This window comes from Callorhinchus milii, unplaced genomic scaffold (assembly GCF_018977255.1).
Source record: "Callorhinchus milii isolate IMCB2004 unplaced genomic scaffold, IMCB_Cmil_1.0 Scaffold2, whole genome shotgun sequence".
Lineage (NCBI taxonomy): Eukaryota > Metazoa > Chordata > Chondrichthyes > Chimaeriformes > Callorhinchidae > Callorhinchus > Callorhinchus milii.
Window position 1 is genome coordinate 102,430,769 of NW_024704743.1, and position 17,881 is coordinate 102,448,649.

General features: G+C 39.3%; 1 non-coding gene across 1 annotated transcript; it reads left to right on the top strand.

Moving 5' to 3' along the window:
• Positions 1-9,332: 9,332 nt before the first annotated feature.
• trnae-cuc lies at positions 9,333-9,404 on the top strand. Its single transcript has one exon. It is a non-coding gene; the product is annotated as a tRNA-Glu (tRNA).
• Positions 9,405-17,881: the final 8,477 nt, after the last annotated feature.

Genomic DNA, 17,881 nt, shown 5'->3' on the forward strand with positions numbered 1-17,881 from the left:
CCCTCCACCCCTTCGAACCTGTCTCCCCCACTTCGCTCACCACCAATAAAACCCACATGAAACCCACCACCTTCTGTATAGCACCTTTCACATCGGAGGACGTCTCAAGGCACTGGACACTCAAGGATTTGGATCCAAGCAAGTGGTTGGGTTCAGGAAACATGGAGGGCAGGGAGGGTAGGAAGGTGACAAAAGGTGCGGTCAAAAGGGGAGGGTCTAGAGATGTGCTTTAAAGGAGGCAAGGATGGGAGCAACGTAAAGGACTGTTGGATTAAGTTCCAAATGGTGGGGGCAGAGAGGCTGAAAGGCATGACAGCCAATGGTGGGGCAGACAGGGCAGGGGACATGGAGCAGGCCAGGACCTGCTGAGCGGAGGGTGCAGTCAAGTCAATAGAGGTAGGAAGGAGCAAGGCCGTGGAGGGCTTTGAAGGTGAGGATGAGGATTTCAAACTCTATCCTCTATGGGATGAAGAGACAGTGGAACCAGGTGAGGATAGGGGTGATAGGATCTTGCAGCCTGGTGCTGCAGAGCACACAAGCTGTCGAATTCTGATTGATCTGCAGTTTATGGAAGGAAGAGTTGGAAAGGCTGACAAGCAAATAAGGACTCTTCATAACGCAATTTGTTTGTTTGATTGTTTGCACCTACTCCTGTTCCTATTTCCCAATAGGCCATAAACCTTACATGGGCTTTGTCAGAGATGTCAGATGCATCATCAGACCAATGGCTGCCTGTTCAGGTGAATGTTAATGACCACATCCCACTATTCAAAAAAGAGAAGGGAGTTTCTCCTGGTTTCCTGGCAAACAATCCCTCAGATTAAAAAAAAGGTAATTCACTTCATGGCTGCTGTGGAACATTGTTGTTCACAAATTGGCTGCCACATTCACCTACAAATACAATATAAAATTGCATTTGTAAAGTGCCTTTCATGCTGGGAGCACGTCCCAAGGTGCTGAACAGTCAGGGATCAGGACCTGAGCATGGGCGACAGGGTTGGAATGAGGGAGGGCAGCGGGTATAGGAGAGCGGCCAAAGGCACTGTCAAACAGGAGGTCTTGAGTCGTGCCTTGAAGAAGGTGAGAGAGGGAACAAGACTAAGGGATTGTGGGGTGAACTTCTATTAGGTGGGGGCAGATAGGCTGAAGGCCCTTCTGGATTATGGATTCACTCAACAAAGAAAACGTGAGCAAGGCTAGTATACTGCAAACCAACACTCAAATCGACCAACTTCAAGAGTGACTACCACCAGTTTGGGTCAAAGTCAGTGGACTCACACATATAGATGGTAAATTATTATTAAGTCTCAACCACAAATTTCAAAGAAATGATAATAATTGTTATCATGCCTTATAGTTTGTATTCTGCAAATTGCATATTGAAAGGAAATCCTTCAATTTCTCTCCTTAGTCAGGTATTTTGTGACAAAAGCATTCCTTGACACACCTCCTTTAGCAAATTAAGGAACTAANTTTTTTCCTATTTAGCTTTTTTGGACAGGGTAAACAGGATCAGAGGTTGTGAGTAAAAATGCATCAGTAATAAATCAGCATTATTTTGGTGGCACGTTTTAGGGTGCACAAATGGCAAAGAATAAATGAATTATGCATCATGCCCTAAATATTGTGGGAAAATAATGACATTGTCAATGGTTCTTCCAAATCATTTTCATATTTATTTTGCTGGCCCTTTATACCATCTTCTTTCTTGACAGTGATTAGTTTCACTTTTCGATTGAAAATATTTTCACAGAATAAGTGAAATTTCCATATCTCTCTTCAGCTCACTCTGTCTTTGTAATTTTAAACTTGATGCTGTTTTTAGTTTTCAGAAGCAGCAACCTATTGGGTGCAGTTCAAAATCTGTATCAATTTCTCCACAAAAAATCAGGCAAAATTTTAATTTACAAAAAAATCTTAACTCTTTAATTACTAAGAGGCAGTTTAGTAACTAAAGAGGCAGTTTAGTTACAAAGACAAAAAGGCAGTGAAAAGATGATTTTTCGCTCATTCCACCTTTTTGGAAATGTTATGCCCAAATAGTGGCATAAATCAGTTAGCCCATAAAGAGTTTATGGCCTATTGGAAAATAGGAACAGGAGTAGGCCATTCAACCCATTGATCATGGCCGATCTGCAGCTGAATTTCACAATCCCGCTGTCTCCCAAATCCCTTGATACCCTAAGTATTTATCTATTTGACGTTTCATTTGACTCTAACTTCATTATGGTCTTGGGGAATGAAATCCATACTTTTATTACCCATTATGCAAAAAAATTGTTTCCTTATTTCTCTTTTAAATGGTTTGCCTCAAGTTTAAAACAATGGGCTCTAATCCTCAATTCTCTCACCAGAGGAAACAGTTGCTCACTGTCATCCTGTTAAATCCCTTTACACCTCAATCAGATCACCCCTCAACCTCTTGAATTTGAGAGAATACTATCCAAGTTTTTCTACCCTTTCATCATAATTTAGGCCATTGAAAGATGATCTTATCTAGGCGTATAAATTTACTAAGGGATTTGACAGGCTGAACAGTAAGGCTAGCCAACCTTGCTAAGTGTTTCTCTGTCAAGAGAAATCCGAAATGAATCATCTCACAATTTGCCACATTGAACTCTTTATTTACACTTACAGATCTCTTAATCCCATTATCATTTATTGCTGCCACATTTCCTTTTGGTTGTCTCCCTCTACCCCGCCCCCCACAACATAAAAAAACATGTTTTATGGACTATCCTTACTTTTCTTTTTGTGTTTTTTTGGAAAATTATGCTGTCAATTATTGAATTACTACTTATATATCACAAGAGATTTTAAAACATAATAAAATGTATATCAGGTGAAGGACTAAAATGAGAAGAACTAAAATCAGTGCCACTGAAGCAAGGCTGAATGCTCTTGCTCACTGACTGAGGCTTATCTAACTATCTAAACATTGTTTCAAATAGAATCCATCTAAGTTCTAATGACCCCAGCGAAATAACCTGGAGACATTCATTAACTGGACTCACGAATAAAGAAAGTGCTCTTGAATGACGTCCAGAAAGCAGGTGACACCGGAACTGTAGCTTTATAATAAGAGGCCAGAAAATTGGACGAGGAAAAATTAAGTAAAAATAACTTGAGAAATTAAATATTCAAATAGTTGCCACTGAAAGCTGATATAAAAATACAACAACAACAACAATTTGGATTTATATAGCGCCCTCCACGCCGCACTGCGTCTCAGAGCGCTTTACAGTAACGGATCCCGGGGTCGAGCCAGGGGGAGGGGGGGAAGGTGACCAAAGGCGCAGTCGAAAAGAAAGGTCTTCAGCAGAGACCTGAAAATGGGAAAGGAGGGAGCGAGACAAAGGGATATACACATTTGAGATGTAAAATTACCCACTTCCCATTTAGCTTATTCAGTGGCAAAAAAGTACTTAAATAAGTATAAAAAATGTTTATAATTTTGCATCCCTGCTTCATGTGTCTTGATGACTGTGGAGGAAAATAATGAATCAAATAATAATAATAATGATAATAATAATAATAATCCTTGTATTTGATACAGTGCCTTATCGTGTCTTTGAAACGTCTCAAAACGCTTCACAGAATATACTGTAAAGAGCATTGACTAAATATTTTGTAGGTGAAACACAGCAGCCAATTGCGCAGAGCAGTATACCTTAAACAGTCATGGATTGAGTGATCACATTATAATTTATATAATATTTTTAACAAATTTGGTTTTGGGGGGAATGTTAAGAAATAAACTGTAGGTTTATAATGACAGTTCTCTCAGCAGCACTATATAGAATCCCAAGAATAATATTTCGTTGAATAAACATGTTCTGTTGAACAATTTTTTTTAAACAACACTGAGTATAGAAAGTCTGGTTGTTCATGTTGCTATGCTGCTGATGATATCAAGTGATGGCTTTAATATGATGGGAAAATAGTTGTCTCAGTGGTTATGGCACACCAAAGCAGTGTGCCAATCTATAATTCCAACTTCCAACTTTGGGGAAAAGAACAGATCATACTGTATTAACTTTGCATCAGCACAGAACAGGATGGCATCTTCACTTCATAAGAAATGCATGGCACAATATAAAATGTTTTGAGGACAGTTAATATTTTAAAATGTATTTCTGTGTCTGTATTTGACAAACAAGATGCAATGTTAATATTCCTACATAACACAGTTTGTAAATCATCAAACACATCAAGGTGCTAATGTTTTGATCCCAAGCTCAAATAAAAATATTGTTGTACAACGGACTTTTCTCTGCTTATTGCTCACCTTGACAGTATATTTTTATATTGCTGAATGTTTAATCTAATGCGCATCGCTTCTTCAATTCATTAATGCTTGAATGCCAAGATTTTCACTGCCCACTTTGATTTTCATTGTTTAATTTATACAGTGCAAGTTAAACATGGGTTTGGACAACAAGACTTTGCAAATTTAATGAGGTCTAATTTGAAATATTCACTCACTGGATTTTTTTTTGCGTTTACTGTGAATTCTAGTTTTTAACCATCTATATGCTCCTACTCGGTGACATCATCCACAGGTATGGGGTTACCTTCTACATGTATGCAGACTACACTCAACACTTTCTCTCTGCCTCCACCCTCGACTCGCGGAGAGAATGCAGGATAGAGTTCCAGAGTGTGGGGACATAAATGCAAAGCTGTCTGAAATATAGTTTGCTTTGTTCCTCTGTAATATTTCCTTTAAAGGACTAAAAGTTCTATTGTGATAGTAGAAGAACTAATGATGGAATTTTAAAAATTCAGCAATCCGTGCCCTTTTTTAACGTAAGAAATTCCATTCAATTCCACATACTGTTTTGGCAGTATTTTTGAAGTATTCTTTATTGTTCCTGTAACAAGGCCACAATGCATTGATAGCTTTTACTGGACTGGGAGAAGACACATCTCTTGACATAAAAATATGCAGTATCACCATCAAAACCGTAATTAATCTTGTTTGACTGTGCACTTTTTGGTCTGCAAATTTATAAAACACTGTGCTGTGTGAAACCTTTATAAATTATGTGTTTCTGCAACGTTTATAAAACATTGGTTAGGTCTCAGCTGGAGTACTGTGTTCAGTTTTGGGCACCATATTTTAGGAAGGATGTCAAGGCATTGGAGAGGGTGCAAAGGAGATTTACCAGGATAGTACCAGGAATGAGAGACTTCAGTTATCAAGAGAGGCTAGAGAAGCTAGGATTATTCTCCTTGGAGCAGAGAAGGTTAAGAGGAGACTTAATAGAAGTTTTCAAAATTGTGAGTGGATTTGATAGACTGAACTAGGAGAAACTATTTCCACTGGCGGGTGGGTGGGATTTGGAATGCATTGCCTGAAAGGGTGGTGGAAGCCGATTCAATAACAACTTTTAAGAGAGAAACAAGTTATGCAGGGCTATGGGGAGGGAGCGGAGAGTGGGATTGAATTGGATAGCTTTTTACAAAGAGCCGGCACAGACATGATGGGCCGAATGGTCTCCTTCTGTGCTGTATAATTCTATGATTCTATGAAATTCCATCCCTTTTTTCAATATTAAGACAAGAATACTTTTACAGCTGTTACTTGTGATGCTAATATGATGGAAGTTCTTCTCAGATGAACCAAACATGTTAGTTTTTAAAGAACCTCTGATGAAGAACATGTTCCATTGAAAAACATTTTTTATCTATAAAAACATCCATTTGTCCATAAATTTATGTCTTTTTGAGGCCAAACTGGCAGGTGTACATGGTAGTACCATCTGCTATTTTCAGGCAGTCATGGATGGGTTTCAATGGCACATCACATAAGACGACTAGATTTTAATGCTTTTTATATCCTCTAGGAGTTTAGGACAGCAGTTACATAAATGCTAAGTAGCATGTAAAATGCTCAACTTCCTGTAATTAGTTTGCAACATTGGCTGTGGTACAGCTAAAAGTGACACTGAGAAGACAAATGAGGATAGTTAAAATTTACTTTGGAGGATTACTGTGCTCTGAGATGCTACTGCAAGTGAAGGATGCTATATAAATGCAAGTGTTTGTTGTTATGCTTACTAGAAAAGACATTTTTCAGTAAGTTGTCAATCTGAAAACAACTTCTTTACACAGTGGTGTAAACAATACCTACTCACCCTCTGTTTATCCAGTTTGCCTCCAGAAATGGCAGCTTTCCCCCAGGATCCCACTTTATTTTGGCTCTTCCTGCAAGCATGACAACCCTCAGAAGGAAGTTGGTGGTTAGATCAGCTTTTTTCCCCTTGAACAGCCCTTTGCTATAACATCATCACCCCTTGCTGCCTACTCCATCAGGCAGCTCAACTCTTCTGAATGAGTAGAGACACATGCTCACCTTCACCAGTGCTACTCAGGGTGGGTAGGCTTCACAGGAAGCGGCAAGCGAACGGTGGTTGTCAAGAGATGTGTCTGATGATTGTGTTGTGGCACTGTTACAGGAAAAATAAAGAATCTACGAGTAGTGTTTTTTTGCGGAGGATAGCCTTGTACATTTCCTTGTACTAATTGCAACACTTTCCAATGAATAAAGCACTTTGCGACATCTTGCTGATGTGAAAGGCATTATATCAAATTAAACTATTAATTATTTATTTGTTTATTATTTATTATAGATTTTAGATAGAAAAGACAACACATATACATGAAGATAAAATACCTGAAGTGACTCCTTGCTGACTTGTCTTTCCCATGTAGACTAACAAAGAACTTCATAGGATATTTTGATACTGCACTGCACACAATCCACGTCCCTGGGATGGTGAAACATCCCACCAAGCCTACAGTTGGGCCTTGGCTTTACACCTGCAAAATCTGTCATATGCTAATACTAATAACAGGAGCATTAGCTTTTCTCTTTGGGTCATCTTTCTCTCTAGTCAAGTCTTCAGTATATTGGTATAGCCCAATGTCTCAAATATTGAGTGCCACGAGTGTTGCAGATAAAGAAATGTGAGCAAAACTTCTTTGTGCTGAAGTAGTAAGCTTATTTGTTAACTATTTAACAAAATTAACAAAAGTTAACTTTTGTTGGTAATTGTCTTTCATTGTTACTTATGTGTATATTCCACACGTTGTGTACTTTTATTCAAGACTAAAGAGTTAGACTTTATAATCTGTATTATCTATTGTTTCTAAAAAATGGCAATTGTTCAGTGTGGTGTTGAAGATTTGTCGTGTAATTATTTATGCAATGAAGTACACCCCATTTAACTGCCTGTAAAAAAAAATTGAACTGTCTTGTTTTGGCAGCAGTTGACAAATGTGGCTGGCATTTGATAATGCAGGTCTTGGAGTTAAGATGAACTGCCTCAGAGAGTGGGAATTGTAGGACATCCCACATCACAAGAGCAGAAGATTGGTCCAGATGAAGAAGTTCCTTCAGCCTATCTGTTTTCATCCCTCTACCCACAGTACTGTCTCCCCAAAACAGTATCAAGCTGTTTTTTTCAAAGTGTAAGTCCAATGTCCTGGCCTCTACCATCTTTCCTGGCAGCCTGTTTCAGTTATGGATTACCTTCTGAGTACAGAAAATCTTCCTGGTATCTACCCTGAAATTGTTCTTTACAACTCTAATTCTGTGGCCTCTTGTGTTACTGGATCACATTCCCTAACAAAATGCAGTTCCCCATATTCAACAATAACTTTCAAAAACCAGCCTTTCCAAAACCGCTCCTCCTTATGTGGTTGCTAAATCTGGGTACCTTGTTCAACTCCTTGTTCAACTCCCTAAGTATCTCATAATAATAATAATAATCTTTGCATTTGATATAGCGCCTCATCACGTCTTTGTGACGTCTCAAAGCGCTTCACAGAATATAATAATAATAATCCTTGCATTTGATATAGTGCCTTATCACATCTTTGAGACATCTCAAAGAGTTTCACAGAATATACAACAACAACAACAAGATTCCATTTATTGAGCGCCTTTCACGTTGGGAGGACGTCCCAAGGCGCTATACAGTTGGGTCAGGACCCGAGCAGGGGGGAAATGGTCAGGGTAAGGGGAGGGAATGGAGGGAGCGAGGAAGGGGTAGAGAGTCGAGAGGGGAGCTGAAGGCACGGTCAAAGAGAAAGGTCTTGAGACCGGCCTTGAAGGAGGAAAGGGAGGAGGCAAGGCGAAGGCACTGGGGGATAGAGTTCCAGAGCCTAGGGGCTGAGAGGCTGAAGGCCCGGCCACCGATGGTAGGGCGGTTGGGGCGGGGGATGTGGAACAGACCGGAGCCAGAGGAACGGAGGGTACAGGCAGGTAGGTAGGGGGATAGTAGGTCGGAGAGGTAGGAGGGAGCAAGACCCTGAATGGCCTTGTAGGTGAGGGTGAGGATCTTGAATTCGAGACTGTAAAGTGAATTGATTGTATATTTTGTGGGTGAAACACGGTAGCTAATTGCGTACAGCAGTGCCCTACAAACAGTTGTGGATTGAATGACCAATTTTTTAAAAAAAGAATTATATCCCCGGAAAAGCGATCCGCCAATTAACTAACAAACCGGTTCCTACTTACTGCTAGGTAAACTGAGGCATCTGGTGTAAGGAAACTTGCCCACCTTTCGCCCTGCTGGGAATCGACCCCAGGTCCTCTCGCTTGCAAGGCGAGTGCTTTAATCACTGAGCTATTGTCAGAGGAGTCTTGCAAGTCTGGCTATGATTAGTTGCACCTCATCCCACTTGTTGTACAATGCTATCGGGACTTTGTGCTGCTCACAGAATTTTTTGCAAGTTACTGAACCAGGCCGAAGAAAACATGTAACTCCTTTTATTCCTTAACCAATTGCCTGCCCAAATTTCTCCCCCAAAATAGCTGAAAGATTATCAGCTGCTGGTAGACAAAACAAGCTGGTTCATAAAGGATTTATAGGATTTTTGCATTGGAGTGACACACAATGCATCAGGTAATTTATAATAAACAAACAAATGTCTTTTAATCTGTTTGAGATGATAAAGGAGGATTTGGACTGTCAGCCCTTAGGAATTTTAAATGTTATTGTGAATAAGGTATCACAGCTTCTACGCAGCTAGTATTTCTCAGACAGATGCAAAACATCACTACTTCCCGGTAGCTGCATTGATGATCAGAATCTGGGCTTCTATATCTGAATTTTTTTATCTCATTTGATGCAACTTAAAGACGACACAACACTTATTTTACGTTCATTATGTTGAATGGTTTGAAATTCCACCCAGGTCTAAATTTTCTCTATTTATATAATACTAGCTGTACCCATTGCAGCTACACTTACAACCAAAGGATCCAATATGGAATGTAGATTAACACACAGACAGACACACAGACAGACATTTCATCTTGGAGTCCTGTAGCTCAGTGGTAAAAGCACTCGCCTCTCAAGCGAGAGACCTGGGTTTGATTCCCAGTAGGGCGAAACCTTGGGCAACTTTCCTTACTCCACACACCTAATAATAATCACTTAAGAAAAAAAAAGTAATAAATTAGTCAATTCAATCCACGACTGTTTGTGGGACACTGCTGTCTGTAATTGACTGCTGTGTTTTGCCCACAAATATACAGTCAATTCACTTTACAGTATATCCTGTGAAGCGCTTTGAGAAGTCTAGAAGACATGAAACGTGCTGTATCAAATCCAAGGATTATTATTATTATTATCTTAATAATAATACAATAATTTTGGCCTGCTATTCTTTGATTTGGTAACGCATTTTGGCGCACTGTTGCGGCGTTGTTCTTTGTTCTTCAGTTTCATTTAATGGGTCTTCTCTCTTTTGTGTAGCATTCTTACTTATCCTTGAAAGGTTTGATTTTCACTCAGGTAACTTGTATAATTTATAATCACTGGATGTCCTCCCGACGTGAAAGGCGCTTTAAAAATGTAATACACAAAAGTCTGTCCATGTCACTACCAGGTGCAAGATCTATCTGATGAGGTATAAATCATGTCTCTATGTCAATTGGTTAATGAAATCCTTCTTGAAGCATTGACAGACAGACAGACAGACAGACAGACAGACAGACAGACAGACAGACAGACAGACAGACAGACAGACAGACAGACAGACAGACAGACATTGTCGTTTTATTAGTATAGAAGAAGATAGATAGATTTCAGAATGTCTAGAATTTGGCAAATCCTTGAATAATGCCTTACATTTTTTCTGTAACTTTTCTGTAAGAACCACAGAAAGCTGACTTCAAAGTTAAGACTGAATTGAACAATTTGCCAAAAGCTGAATATTCTGAAATGTTGCATAAATAGAATAAATCTAAACTCAGGTGGAATTTCTCCAATCTGTTGCTATCAATATGTTTTCCAGATTGTCTATTTTGTTGAGTAGTTTCAGTTCAGTGAGCCGTGTTAAAAAAATGGTTTTTTGCCAAGTAACTAGTGAAATGGTTCACTGGTTGGGTTCACTGGTAAGAGGAAATATTTTTGGCAGGGCTCCCAATGATTCTCTGTGGTGGTGGAGATATGGTTCTAGCTCCCCAAGTATTCACTAATCTGTTGGCATGTACTGGAGTTTCATTAGCATATTCCTTGGTCTCTCTTTGAAACATGTTAGTGTTAACCTTTTTAATCTGCACTTTAGTCCTATCTAGTGTGCCCTTGGCATATAAATGATTTCTAAATAAGCTTAATTTAATTCACAATTTATGTGAATGCCATCATTTGTCAAATAACATAGAAGCTAGAAGTCTAAGAGCATGAACTCTAATTGCTAACTCTAAAGAATTGGATGCAAGTTCAATAAAATCACCCCACAAAATAAAAAAAGGATCTATCTTTAATCAATTAAATGCATAGGAAATAATTGATAATTGAGTCTGGTTCTAAACATAAACTAGTTTGCTATGTCAATATCATAATTATTATAATTATTTTCTTAATATTTCAGGGTGCACAGATTTTGCCAAATTCTTCATTTGAGAGCCCTTTCTTCCCTGTATTTCTTAAAAGAACCTTCAGAAAAATAGCCTCATATTTAAGACTGAGTTCAAGAATTTTCCAAAATGTTCACGTTATGAAAGGTTAAGCAAATAGTCCAAGTTTAGAAATAGGTAGATTTCCTAGCCCCCAGATAATTATTAAGAAGGTCACCTCATGTCCTCTCTGCTCCTTCTTGTTAGCTAGTGGCATCATCCAGCAGATGCCTTAAATAGATCTGCTGCCTTGCTAGCACAATCTCCAGTAGCTGTATCCTGAGGCTCAAGTGTGCCTTACATGCTTGCTGGACAGTCCCATTGACAGATCAAACATTCTCCATTATGCACACAGCTGGAAGTATGATTGGGTGTGCTTTCATTTGTGAAGAAGCGTATTACTGGAACTACCTTTCAAGTCATTTATAATGGACATCCTTAAGGTGGAAGCCCCTGCACTATCCTATCTGAAACAATGCATCAACTTTTTCCTCACAGCAAATCCCTTAGCTGTACCTACTAGCACTGAATGTTATGGGCAATTCTCCTGTTTCCTCTTCATAGTCAGGCATTATAGAACCCTACTCGTGCTCTTCCACCAGTGAGTCACACTCTTCTTTCTTATTCAGAACCTTTTTTAAAAATGACAAATACCGAACAGCTGAATAATAGAACATTCAATATTTAAACATAATTGTAATAACAGATATGCCTTGCAAACTATGTTTACAAAATGGGTCTTGTTTAATGAATATATATTTGTGCAAATAACACAATGCATCTGAGTAACTTACTTTTTTTTACAAAGTTACAAATATCTTGTCTCTTCCAAGCAAAGATATATTAATCCTTGCATTTGATATAGCGCTTTTCACGTCGGGAGGACGTCCCAAACCAAAGATCGAGTCCTGTAGCTCAGTGGTTAGAGCACTCGCTTTGCAAGTGAGAGACCTGAGTTCAATTCCAGGCAGGGCGAAACCTTGGGCAAGTTTCCTTACTCCACACGCCTAATAATAATCCCTTCAAAAACCAAAAACAATAATTAATTGGTCATTTTCAATCTCCGACTGTTTGTGGGACATTGCTGTGCGCAATTGGCTGCCGCGTTCGCCCACAAATATACAGTCAATTCACTTTGCAGTATGTTCTGTGAAGCGCTTTGGGACGTCCTCCCGACGTGAAAAGCGCTATATCAAATGCAAGGATTATTATTATTATATTATTATTATTATATTCTTACAGTGTATTAAATATAGCCAGGGATAAAATAAAGGTAAATGTACAACAGGATTCAGTAAATGGTGAAATCTGATGGTAAATGAATATGCATTACGACGACCCATGGGAACTCTGCTCTGATGAGATCTCTTTCCAGCCATTTTGGGAACTAATGTTCATGGGTTGATGGGTCCCACAAGTGTTTGCCGTTGGGATTCATTAATAATGAATATTGTTCAACTATCACATTTTTTCAAACACAGACTTTCCACTAAGTCGCTAGGCTGTATTAGGTGGAGAGTAAAGATTTTTTAAAATCCTTTTGTGGCATGGACATGAAGGACTGAATGGCCCCCTTCTGTGTGGAATAATTCAATGCTTCTATGTTCCCTCTATCTTAACAATTTGGTTCAACCACAATCTCAGAAGCAGGAAAGTTAATGGAGCCATATTTTAATTACTTCTCACTTAATGTGCTTCCTTAGTATCAATCAATATCAATCAGTGCCAGATTAAAGGTACTTTAGTATCCATGTTTCTTACACTGCCATCAACAGTAAAAACTTGCATTTATATCGTGCTCTTCATGTAGAATAACATCTTAGAGCAAGTCACACTGACTGGATCTGATGCTGAGCAAGGGAGAGGGGGAAGAGAGAGGTCCAAGAGGTACATTTTAAAGCAGGTTTTGAAGACAGTTAGAGTGAGGACATTGTAGCGAGTTAGAGAGAGAGAGCAAGGTGGCAGGTAGAAAGAGAACAAGGTGGTGGGGATAACTGCAGAGCTCATGGCATAGTAACTGAAGGATTAGCCTCCTATGGTGGAAAGGACAAGCTTTTAGCCCTAGTTAACTAATTAGAGGAGTTAAACGACTAGGTGAAACTTCTGCAAGCTCCCTCTTATCTTAAAAAGCAACAAGGCTTGTAGATGTGATAAATTCGACACATAATATGATGTGCTGGTTATCACTCTTGTGGCAAATTGGCTGCTGTGTTTGTCCATGATAAATCAATTGGAATAAGTCTGCGTAATACTCTTTTTATGTGGGTTTAGGTAATCACAAAGTCACAAGAGAAGTTTGAATGAAGGAGGCCCTTTGGCTCATTTGATCTCATCCTTCCAGAATACCCACCCGATGTATCCCATAACAAGATCAAGCTATTGTATTAAATGTGTCCAGTGTCTTGGTTTTAACTACTCTTTATATTCCTGTCATTAATTACTCTCTCAGTAAAGGAATGCTTCCTGGTGTCTGTTCTAAAATTTCCATTTTGCAACCTTCAACCTATGCCCTCTTGTTCTGCTGTCTCAGTGCCTCCAAAAATATTGTCCTGCTGTGAGTATTTCATAATAATTTGTATAAGTTCTTTCCTCTTGACATTATGAAGGAAGTTTCTACATTTGGAAATAGTTTCAAACAAAAAGGCAGTAACAATGTAAGGTTCTGAATAAGTGCAAATTGTTGTGATTAAATTGAAGTGGAATCCTGTAGCTCAGTGGTTAGAGCACTCGCTTTGCAAGTGAGAGACCTGAGTTCAATTCCAGGCAGGGCGAAACCTTGGGCAAGTTTCCTTACTCCACACGCCTAATAATAATCCCTCCAAAAAAACAAAAAACAATAATTAAATTGGTCATTTTCAATCTACGACTGTTTGTGGGACATTGCTGTGCGCAATTGGCTGCCGCGTTCGCCCACAAATATACAGTCAATTCACTTTACAGTGTGTTCTGTGAAGCGTTTTGGGACGTCCTCCCGACGTGAAAAGCGCTATATCAAATGCAAGGATTATTATTATTAAGTGGCACATTGGACTGGTTTATATTGTTTTCAAAGCTACAAAGTCAAACCCACAATCAGAAAGTTATCTTGCTGGTTTATTGGTTTATTTATTTCATTTTTAATGCAGTTGGAAATATTTCCAGGGCACGTTGCCTACAATCCTCCCGAAATTTTTATTGATATCAATCTTTCCCTCTGATTCAGTTACCTGGAAAAATAGTTCCCCTATGTAATAGCTTTCTTGTGTAATACGGTATTTAGTTGATATGAAAAATATTGATAGCTGGCTTTGCTATAATGCTATTATGCTTATTAGTGTCAATATATAGGAGGATTTATTAACATTTTTTCATACAGCTTCTCAAATCTAACATCAGTGATTAGAGGTAAAGGAACAAATGTGTACCTCCACCATTAGTATTTCACTAAATGAACACAGCACAAGCAGAGCCCCAAATGATGATGTTGTTGTAAACAGTTCACAAGAAACAAAGTCTCACTGAACATTTCAGCCACATTTAGAAGCAAATTTTGAACCCACATAGTTTAGGCTGACACTCTTTTGTAGTGCTAAAGGTACGTTACATTGTTGGAAGTGCCATGCTTCTGAGAAGCTGTTAAACTGAAATTCTGTCTGTCTGAGCAGTTGGATGTAAAAGATCCATGACACTATTCAAAAAGATGGGGTTTCTCAGGGTGTACTGTACAATGCAACATAAAATTACATTTGTACACATGAACGTTGACCACATGTCCGTGGATGATGTCACCAAGAGGGAACATATGGATATTGAAGAGAATGGGACCAAGGACAGAGTCCTAACGCCACACAAGAGGAGAAGCCGTAGACGAATTGGAGCTGGTGTGAGAGATGGGATCTGAACCACTCAAGGACAGAACCATGAAGATTGCTGTGAGAGGAGAGGTGGTGGAGGAGGATAGAGTGGTCAACGGAATCGAAGACAGCAGAACAGTCAAGAAGGATGAGGAGGCAGATGGAACCCTGGTCACAGATGGACAAAATGTCATTTGTCACTTTGACGAAAGCTGTTTCTGTGCTGTGGGTGCCACAGAAACCCGATTGGAAGGGTTCATGAGGGGAGTGGCGTGAGAGGAAGGAGCAAAGCTGGGAAGCAATGATTCATTCCAGGACCTTGCAAAGGAAAGAAGGGTTGGAGATGGGGCAGTAATTTGAGAACAGGTATGGGTATTTTAAGGATAGGGGTGATGACAGCTGTTTTTAAAGGGATGGGAACGGTGCCAGAGGACAGGGAGAGGTTTATGATGTCTGTGAGTAGGGGGGCAAGGAGGTGGAGCTTGGAGGTAAGGAGTGGAGTAGGGATGGGGTTGAGGGAGCAGGTGGTCAATTTCATGTGGGTCCAACAATCCCCCAGAGAAAAAAAATATCATTCACTTTATGGCTGTTGTGCACAAATTGGCTGATGTGTTCTCCTACAAAAATATAGTCACTACACTCTACAGTAAATCCTGTGATTCTCTTTGAGATGTCCAATCTACCTATATTTCTCAGTAACCCAATGAACCTCTCTGTAAGATATTTACATGTATCTTTAGTTGGTTAGCTGGAAAGCTAGATTAATATCAGGGTCTAATTTCCAGTATTTCTTATTAGCTTGCTGCTGTCATTGAACTTGGCTGTGCACTTATGAAACAGCTGTGTTCCTGTGCTAGTTTCTGGAATCCTACCCAATTCAACAACAACAACAACAACAAGATTCCATTTATTGAGCGCCTTTCACGTCGGAAGGACGTCCCAAGGTGCTGTACAGATGGGTCAGGACCCGAGCAAGGGGGAAATGGTCAGGGTGAGGGGAGGGAAGGGAGGCAGCGAGGAGGGGGTAGAGAGTCGAGAGGGGAGCTGAAGGCACGGTCAAAGAGAAAGGTCTTGAGACTGGCCTTGAAGGAGGAAAGGGAGAAAGCAAGGCGAAGTCACTGGGGGATAGAGTTCCAGAGCCTCAGGGCTGAATTCATCTTTAAAGGTTGAGTTCAACTGGCATTTCATGGGCTGGTCTGAAAAGAAACAACTTGAGAAATGACAGGTTGAAAAGCACCATTAACTGTTCTCAATGGTGTCCTCCAGAGCCAGACCATTTTCACAAAGTCGGGGGTGTGGGTGTGTGGATAGGTGGGTGGTTAGATATTGAGTGGAATGTTTGATGTGACACTATCACATCAAATGTTGCATTTTTCACCCTAAAACATTTGATTTCAAGAAACTGAATAATCAGTTTTAAACACCAGTGGTGATTTTAAACAATTATAATGATAATGTTAAGCCAAAAGTAATTTGGCAACACCATAATACTTTTTAAAAAGCCTGATGTTACTTATCGTCATAATGCAGAACTGTATTTTAAGCTAGTCTTCATTTATTTCACATATATCACCATAGAGGTCTGGTATTATGGATATTACTGGCCAGAATCATTAAAATGTACTGTCTGTACAAATTAATGTTGAAGTAATAAACCAAAACAACTTCAATGGAATAGTCACAAAAAAGTTATTGAATTTGATCTATTTGATCCAGAAGTAACTATGATCAATGATACCATTAGCCACTTGAATTTGCATCACAAGCAAAAGCAACGTCTGTCTTTTCTGATGAAGATGCAGTGAAATGCATTGTAACAGAAAAAGCAGGAAAAAAAGTTTAGTTTTATTTTTTATTACTCATTTTCTGTAGTTACAAAAACTTACGAATAAGCATTTGCTGCATTTTATAATAAAGAAGGTGGATCTGTGATAAATTACAGGGAGGATTTTCCACCACTTAACTTTCTAAATGGGCAGAAATGATAAATTGGCCACCATGATATATGGAAATGAGGTCTCACCCTTATTTGAACATACGTTACAGTGAAGAAATAGACAAGACTGCATTTTCTTGACTTATCTGCTGAAACCTGATGACAAAGGTCATCCATGCAAAATAAGCATATCCATTTCATTGAAATGAAAAAAGCCAGGTAACAAATTCAGTACATTTGAGTCAGAAGGCCATTGGAATCGGCAAGCACACCTTGTGGATTCTTTTCAAAATGTTTCACAGATCAATGCTTTCTGAAGTCACAGTAAAGTGGCAATATTTTCACTTGACACAGAAAATTGCAAGCATTTTCAATTACATACTCTGGGCACTGGCCTTTCTAACAGTTTTGCAAACTGGGCTTGTTTGCATTCTATCCTTTTAGAAACACGTGTTAAGCCTAGCAAATCGAATTTGGTACATATTGTTACTTGGAAGATCAGACACATTTTTAAGCATGTAATTACCCAGTATACGTCTTCCTACCATTATCCCCCTCCAAAGTTATTGAACTGTCTATCCAACTGGTCATATGTTTCTATAACCTTGTGTTATAATCATTTTTAGGCATAATACAATACTTCTGTAACTGGGAGTCAAACCTGGGCTGCAGCAGTGACTGTTTCTAATGCCCATGAAATTAGAATCTACAGAGTTATTGCCTGAGCAGCTGAGCTTATCTGATAATCATATCACTTGTAAAGCCAATGTGACATTACATGATAAGAAGAGATGTGTTGTTGAAGAAAGCCCTTCAGCCAATGTTGCCCCATCCTTCTACAATACCAACCATATCTTCACATGACATCAAGTTTTTTCTTAAATGGACCCAGTCTCCTGGACTCTATCATCCTTCCTTTTAAGACATGAAACTCGAAGTGATGAGTCTTAAGCAACAACAACAACAAATTACACTTGTATAGCTCCCTTCACATTGGAAAGATTTCCCAGGGCGCTTGACAGCCAAAGGCTTGGACCTGAGCTGGGAGTTGGGTTTTGGAGGGGTGGAGGGCAGGGGTGGGTAGGGGTGGGAGTTTGGCCAAAGGCATGGTCGAGGAGGAAGGTCTTTAGCATTATTTAGTGCTTAGTTTAGAAGCAATAGTGTTCCCTGGTGGTCTAATACAATACAATACAAAAT